Genomic DNA, 7983 nt, shown 5'->3' on the forward strand with positions numbered 1-7983 from the left:
TATGCACGCCTTCTTTAAACCTCTTAAATACAAATGATATAAAATACAGGCATATATCTCATTATGACTTCCACACACAGATTCTAAAAGAAAGCACAGAACAGCTGCATTCCGTTTTTTTTGTTGTTGTTGTTTTTGTTTTTGGCATGAATAGGGCCTTTAATATCAATACTGAAATGGAAGTGATTAGTATTATTTTCTGAATTTTAAAGCACCTTAGGATGTTCAGCCAGACAGTTTATTTCATTGGCTGAACATGCGGGCTCCTCATTGTGGGAAAAATATGTTGGCCCAGGCAAAGAAACAGCTATCTGGCTGTTCTATAGACATTCTCAGAGGATTTGAACCGATAATTCTGCTTTTAAAAATGATGCTTAGAAAGAATAACATGCTCTTTCTAGCATTATATGGTTTTCTTTACCTAATCATACTCCTTACTCTAAAATTAGGAGCATTGAGTATGATCATTTAGATTTGGCTCCACTTAGAGAAAGCTTTTATTCTTGAGGCTTTGATGTATAGCATTGAATGTAGAAATTATCCACTTAGATTGTTATGCATTGATAGTACAGGACCAATACACAAAATAAGTTGCATTTCTACACACTAGAAATAATCTAAAATTGAAATAAATAAAATTTTTCTATATAAAATTGCATCCAAAAGAATAAAATACCTAAGAACAAATTTCACAAAAGAAGTACAAGACTTGTATACTGAAAAATGCAAAGTATCATTGAAAGATATTAAAGAAGACCTAAATAAATCCAAAGATATCCCATGCTCATGGCTTGGAAGACTTAATATTGATAAAATTATAATAGTCCCCCAAATTGATCTATAAAGTCAGCATAATCCTTATCAAAATACCAACTGGTTTTGTTGTAGAAATTGACAGACTGATCCTTAAATTTACATGGGAATGCAAGGAACCCAGCAAAGCCTAAACGATCTTGTACAAAAAGAATACTTTTGGAGAACTCATTTCGGTAATGAAGATAGTACTCAATCAAGACATTGGTACCAGCATAGAGTAAGGGTAGATTTATAAATCATTGGATTAGAATTGAGAATCCAGAAATAAATCTTCACATTCATCGCCAATTTTTACAAGAATGCTAAGATAATTTAATAAAGAAAGAGGAGTCTTTTCAACAAACTGTCCAAGAACAACTAGATAAGATATCCCTGCAAAAAAACTAAGACTGGTCCCCTACCTTATACCATACTCAAAAATAGTAACTCCCAATGACTGGAAAGGTTTAATATAAGAAACAAAACTACACAAAAAATCTTAAGACACAGGCAAAAATATTCATGACTTTGGATTAGGCAATGGTTTCTTAGCTATGATATAAATACCAGAAGCTAGAACAAAAGAAAAAAATAGAAAGACTGGAGTTCATTTAAAATATTTAAAAACTCATACTTCAAAGGAGATTACCATGAAAGTTAAAGATAAATATCTGAAAACCATATATCCGATAGGGGACGACCATCCAGAATATATGAGGAATTCTTACAAATCAAAAATAAAAGAAAATAACAAATTTAAAAATTGGCAAGTATGAATAAATATTATTCCAAAAATTATCTGCAAAGAGCCAATAAGTACATAAAAAGATATTCAATTACACTGATTTTCAGAGAAATGCAAACTGAAACTAATTTGTAATATTACTTCATAGCCACTAGGATGTCTATAATAAAGAAAATGGCAATGACAATGGTTGGTGAGGATGTATATTATTCCTAGAGGGAATATATATTCCCTGGGAAATCAGTTTGGTGAGTCCTGAAAAAGTAAAACACAGAATTACTTTATGACCCAGGAATTTCATTTCCATGTGTACCTATACCCAGGGAATTGAAATCATATGTTCACCTAAAGCCTTTACATACAATTGTTCATGGCAATAGTATTCATAAGAGCCAAAAAATTTAAGTGATTTAAGTAATTTAAATTGGATAATTAAATGTAAGTAACTTAAATGGGATAAATGAAGGGTGGTATATCTATACGATGGACTATTACATAGCCATAAAAGTGAATGAAGTACTGATACATGTTGCAACATGTAAAAACCTTGAGAATATTACCTTAAGTGAAAAAAAAAACAGATAAAAAGATCACATACTATGTGATTTAATTTACATGAAATATCCCAAATAGTCAAGTTCATAGAAACAGAAAGTGGATTCGTTTTTGTCATGGACTGAAGGTACAGAGAATGAACAATCTATGTTAATGGCTATGGAGCTACTTTTTAGGGTGATGACATGTATTATGATAAACAAATAAATAAATAAATAAATAAATAAATATTTTAAATAAAATTTTCAAAAAGAACTTGAAAATTAGTACAGTAGTGCTCCCCCTTTATCCACGGGGGATATATTCCTAGACCTGAAACTGCAGATAGTACCCAACACTCTACATATGTTTTTTTTGTTCCTATACATAAATCTGATCAAATTTAATTTATAAATTAGGTACAGTAAGAGATTAACAACAATAGCTAATGATCAAATAGAACCATTCTAACAATACAGTGTAATAAAAGTATGTGAATGTTCTGTCAAAGTACCTTATACTGTACTCACCCTTCTTCTTGTGATGATGGGAGGTGACAACATGCCTACATGATGAGATGAAGCAAAGTGAATGATGCAGGCATTGTGACATGGTGTTAGGCTACTATTGACCGTCTGACAAAGAGGATCATCTCCTTCTGGACCATGGTTTACCACAGGTAACTGAAACAGCAACAAGTGAAGCTGCTGATAAGGGACTACTGAGTAATAATATTTGTGAAATTATTTATCTGTCAAATGGAAACCTCTTTCATATTATGAGATAATGGTAATACTCAAATTATATGCCCAAAACCTTAACAAGATGGGAAGAGGAAAGGGGGTTGGTATACATTGGGCAATTATGTTAATATCTTTGTGCAACTTATAAATACAGAGTTTATTACAAATTTTATAACAGAACAATATAGACCAAAATGTAACTACCAAATTAGCATAGGAGAAGAAAAAAGGAAATACACTGAACACAAGGCAGGAAAGAATAGAAAAATGATGAACAGATTACTCAGAACGATAGAATAGCAATTCCAAAATATAGAATAGAAATTCCAATAAATATAGAAAAATTAATTTATCTGTACAAAATGCAAAGATCGTCAAATAAATATTTTTCAATCTAAAAATATGTGAAACTTAAAATTTTAATACAAAAATTAAAAAAATAGAAAAGATAAGTCAGGCCATTACTAAAAAGATGATTTCAGATAATATTGAAATTGAGGTAAGCATAAGAGGTAAAAGAGGAATAAGAAAATAATCTATCAAAAATACAAATAAGAATTTTACACACTTTGCAACATAGTCTTGAAATATATGACATAAAAAAATATAAGGAGAAATTTAAAAATCCACTATCATTTAAGATATTTTAGTATACATTTGTCAAACATTAATAGATGAAGCAGAAAAAAAAAGTAAGAATATTGTTTTGAGAAGCAAACTGTACACATTCATTTAATTGAAAAAATGTTGGGGTAAGAAAGGGCTTCCTACATAAAACACACAAAAAAAGTACAATCTACAAAGAATAGAGACAGAAATGTCACTATATTAAAGTTAAAAGATAAAACACCTGTATAACAGGGGCACCTGGGTAGCTCAGTTGGTTAAACATCTGACTCTTGATTTCAGCTCAGGTCATGACTTCACAGATCCTGAGTTCGAGTCCCTCATCAGTTTCCCCACTGAACATGGAGCCTGCTTGGGATTCTCTCTCTCTGCCCCTTCCCCACTCTCACACTCTCTGTCTCCCAAAATAAATAAAAATAAAACTTTAAAAAAATCTGTATAACCCAAAACATGTTAAACAGTATTAAAAATGTATGATATAGTGGGGAAAGTACCTGAAATTTCTATACAACACACAAACTAAAGTCATTCACGTATGTTCTATGTATATATAAATTGACAATTCTCTGGGGCACCTGGGTGGCTCAGTCGGTTGAGCGTCCAACTGTGGCTCAGGTCATGATATCACGGTTTGTGAGTTTGAGCCCCACGACGGGCTCTGTGCTGACAGCTCAGAGTCTGGAGCCTGCTTCAGATTCTGTCTCCTTCTCTCTCTCTGCCCCTCCCCAACTTGTGCTCTGTCTCTCTATGTCTCTCAAAAAATAAATAAATCTTAAAAAATTTTTAAAAAATTGACAATTCTCTCTCTAGAGAGAGAGAGAAAAACAGAGAAAGAAAGAGAACAGAGCACAAAGAAGTTTCAAATTTAAAAATAAATCCATACGTGAAAAGATGCTAATCTGCACTAAAAAGGAAGAAAATGTAAATTAAAAAACAAGATACGATTTCATCATTAGATTCGCAGACATTTATTTTTTTAAAAAATTAATGTTTATTTATTGGGGGGGGGGGGGAAGAGGGAGCACAAGTAGGGGAGGAGCACGGAGACACTGAATCCGAAGCAGGCTCCAGGCTCCGGGCTGTCAGCACAGAGCCCACGGTAGAACTTGAACTCCCGAGCCATGAAATCATGACCTGAATCCAAGTCAGACACTTAACTTACTGAGCGACCCAGGTGCTCCTGATTCACTTAAAAATCTACCACCAGTTTTTAAAAATATGACAAGGGTGTAGAACAATGGAAATTCTCAAACACTACTGAAGGAAGTATTAATACAGCCAATGATTGATAGAATCAATTTACTGAAAGTGTCTTATTTTTTAAGTTGTAATTGGCTTTCCAATTTTTTTTCCAAATTTTTAATGTTTGTTTATTTTTGAGAGAGAGAGAGAGAGAGAGAGAGAGAGCAAGTGGGGGAGGGGCAGAAAGATGGAGACACAGAATCCAAAGCAGGCTCCAGGCTCCGAGCTGTCAGCATAGAGCCCAATGTGGGCTCAAACTCACAAACTGAGAGCTTATGACCTGAGCTGAAGTCAGATGCCCGACGGACTGAGCCACCCAGGTGCGCCGGCTTTCCAAAATTTTATAGGGTGGTACAATAAATTTACCTAAGCAGGTACCTAAAATGAATATTCCCTTCCTAAAAGTACTGGGACAGATGTCTAAAACACTTTTCTTTGAATCCAGAAAAGGAACTGAAAAGGGTTCATGGAAAAGATCAAATCTCCTGAGCTAAATTTTCCTTGAAATTAGATTCTTTAGACTGCTATTCAGTTTATGGAATATCTACTTTGTTCACAGAGGAAAAAGATCAATAGATTTTCTAAGGAAATACCTTTCTTAAAAATGACTAGCCCCTCATTTTTACTAATTCTAAGCAACACAAATTTCTGAGAACTTTTATCTAATTTTATGTTTATGAAGAACTTCCGTTTCTTCTAAAGATACAACCCACTTCCTCTTTATCATTTAGGTTATTTTATCAGCATGGTTGTGAATACATTGGAAATGTTACATTTTAGCAAAAAAAGAAAGGGGTTGAATTAAATTCTATAGATATATATGCTTATTTCTGTGTTTAACTTTATTAATTTACCAATAAATACAATAGTAAAATATGAAATCAGCACCTTGAATGCATGCTGAATGTACTGAATTAAGTAAAGGTCACAAATACGGTACACAACATAAAACAATTTGTTTTGCCTTGCTGACTATTCCTAGGATGGGAATATAACTTTTTTTTTTTTTGCTTAGGAGAATTACATAGACTAAAAATTGACTGATTCTGGAGAATAATATTGTCATCCAACCCATACAACAAATGTCTTTATAGTTTAACTCATTAGAACAATTAGCCTTGAAAAAAAACTGATATACCATAAAATGTTGAAATTATATTTTTATTGCAGATGATAGTGAAAGAACTCATTACCTGTGGATTCTGATCATTGCTTCTTAGATGTGCTCACTACAGAGGAAAGTTAGAATTATATTAACACAAAATTTCATAAGCAATATAATACTCAAAATATGTGAGAGTTCTAGATCAAAGCACATCTCACTTTTAGATGTAAAAGCACTTTGTATTTCAGGTATGGACTGATAGTTATTGTAGTATAATAAATACAGTTCTAAAAATGTATAAATTTTATCCATTAAATCTCCTTTCAAGAAGAATATGGCATAAGTGGTGGAAGTAAATTCTTATAGTTGAAGACTGTTCAAATAAGTCTTCTCTTTCTCCCCAAATCCACTAAAATGCCAGAAAAATATGTGTCCGTTGTCTAAATGATTTTAATCCATAAAACAATATTTAACGTCTGCCCCCAAATCCAAGGACATCTTACTCAAGGTGTATTCTAGAACAATTAGGGTTTTTCTCGTGCCAGTCCTTGAAACAATCCATGCTGAAATCTATTATACTCTACTTTCAAACCAAAATTTTGGCCTCTACTCACTTTGGGGCATAGAATTCTCATTCCACATCATTTCCCAGAAAAGGAGGTAAGTGTAAATCAAACCCACGATACCGCTTTTCTTACAATTAGATCATACTCATTATGGGCAACTTCTCATTGGCTAGATCTCTCTTTAGGTTCTAGCATACCACCATTTTGCTAGGCCTCTTGAGAGTTGTGGCAGATACTCACTACCTTCTTTGTGATAACTGCCTTTACGTGTTAGAGGGGAGTGGGGGCAAGGCTATCAATTAAAAGGCATGATGTCCTCCTCCACAGAAGTGGAAATACATAATTGTGTTCAGTTATGGGTTGAGAATGGACATGTGAGCCAAGCAAGACCAGTCATGGTCCTTTTGGGGGAAATTCACATAGAAACTGTTTTGGAAAGGGATTCTAAATTGTACTCTATATGCGGTCTCATCTTGTTCTGAGAGGCACAGAGTTACCTTACATTTTATAATTCTAAATTATAAAATCACCAATTTCTAATTTGAAAACTACATATTAAAATATTTTTCTATCCCGGGCGCCTGGGTGTCTCAGTCGGTTGAGGGTCCGACTTTGGCTCAGATCATGATCTCACATTTCATGAGTTTGAGCCCCACGTGGAGCTCTGTGCTGACAGCTCAGAGACTGAAGCCTGTTTCTGATTCTGTGTCTCCCTCTCTCTCTGCCCCTCCTCTGCTCACACTCTCTGTCTCTCTCTCTAAAAACTAGATAAACATTAAAAAAAATTTAATATTTTTCTACCCATGTCCAATTAAAAAGAATTAGAATTTCCAGTTCCATCCCATAGCACTTCACCTTTCTTGGCCATGGATCAATGGCACATTTACTTTACTAGCTAAGCAGTAGGGAAGAGGATAACTCAGGAGATTGGTGATGGATTATGGAGCCATTATCATTTAACATGTTTATTTGAATTTCATGTTACTATCTGATAGAAATTCTGTGAATCATACGAGGTAAGTTAATAGTTTCTGTCCTTACTTTATAGCCAGATATCCACAGTGCAATCAGCACCACATATAGCCCTAAGCTCTTAAATGATGCAGTGATAGTTGCATCGGGAATATTTCCATAGAATTAAAGTTTCAGTTGAGAAGCCAAGGATTTGATGGAAATCCAAAATGAACAAACTTCTAAAAGTCCTATAGAAAAAAAAAAGTAGCTCTGAGAAGTGAGCAATGTCCTGGGTATTTCTTATGGGCTTAGATTTCTAATCTTAGATATGTCATTAGCTCACTCTTTGTCCAACACAAGCATGCAGACAAAAATTGCTAATTAAATTAGGATTGCTCTAATGACCCGTCACCAGTAAAAATTTAAGGTAGGTTTTGCATGTGCGTATGTGAAATTTCTAGAACTGCTATATTTACCAAGTAACTTGTTATAATACCTCTCATGATTTGAAATAATTGTGTATTTTGGGTTCTCCAGCTGCCGTTGATTCACTCATTTCTGTGTTCCACCTGTGTGCTGAACCAGCCATGGTACCAGTGTTTCTGAACACAAAGATAGATATTGTATCCAAGTGGGGCATACTGTCAGCACTGAAGGTTGTGGTTACTATGC

Source organism: Prionailurus viverrinus, chromosome F2, assembly GCF_022837055.1.
Source record: "Prionailurus viverrinus isolate Anna chromosome F2, UM_Priviv_1.0, whole genome shotgun sequence".
NCBI lineage: Eukaryota > Metazoa > Chordata > Mammalia > Carnivora > Felidae > Prionailurus > Prionailurus viverrinus.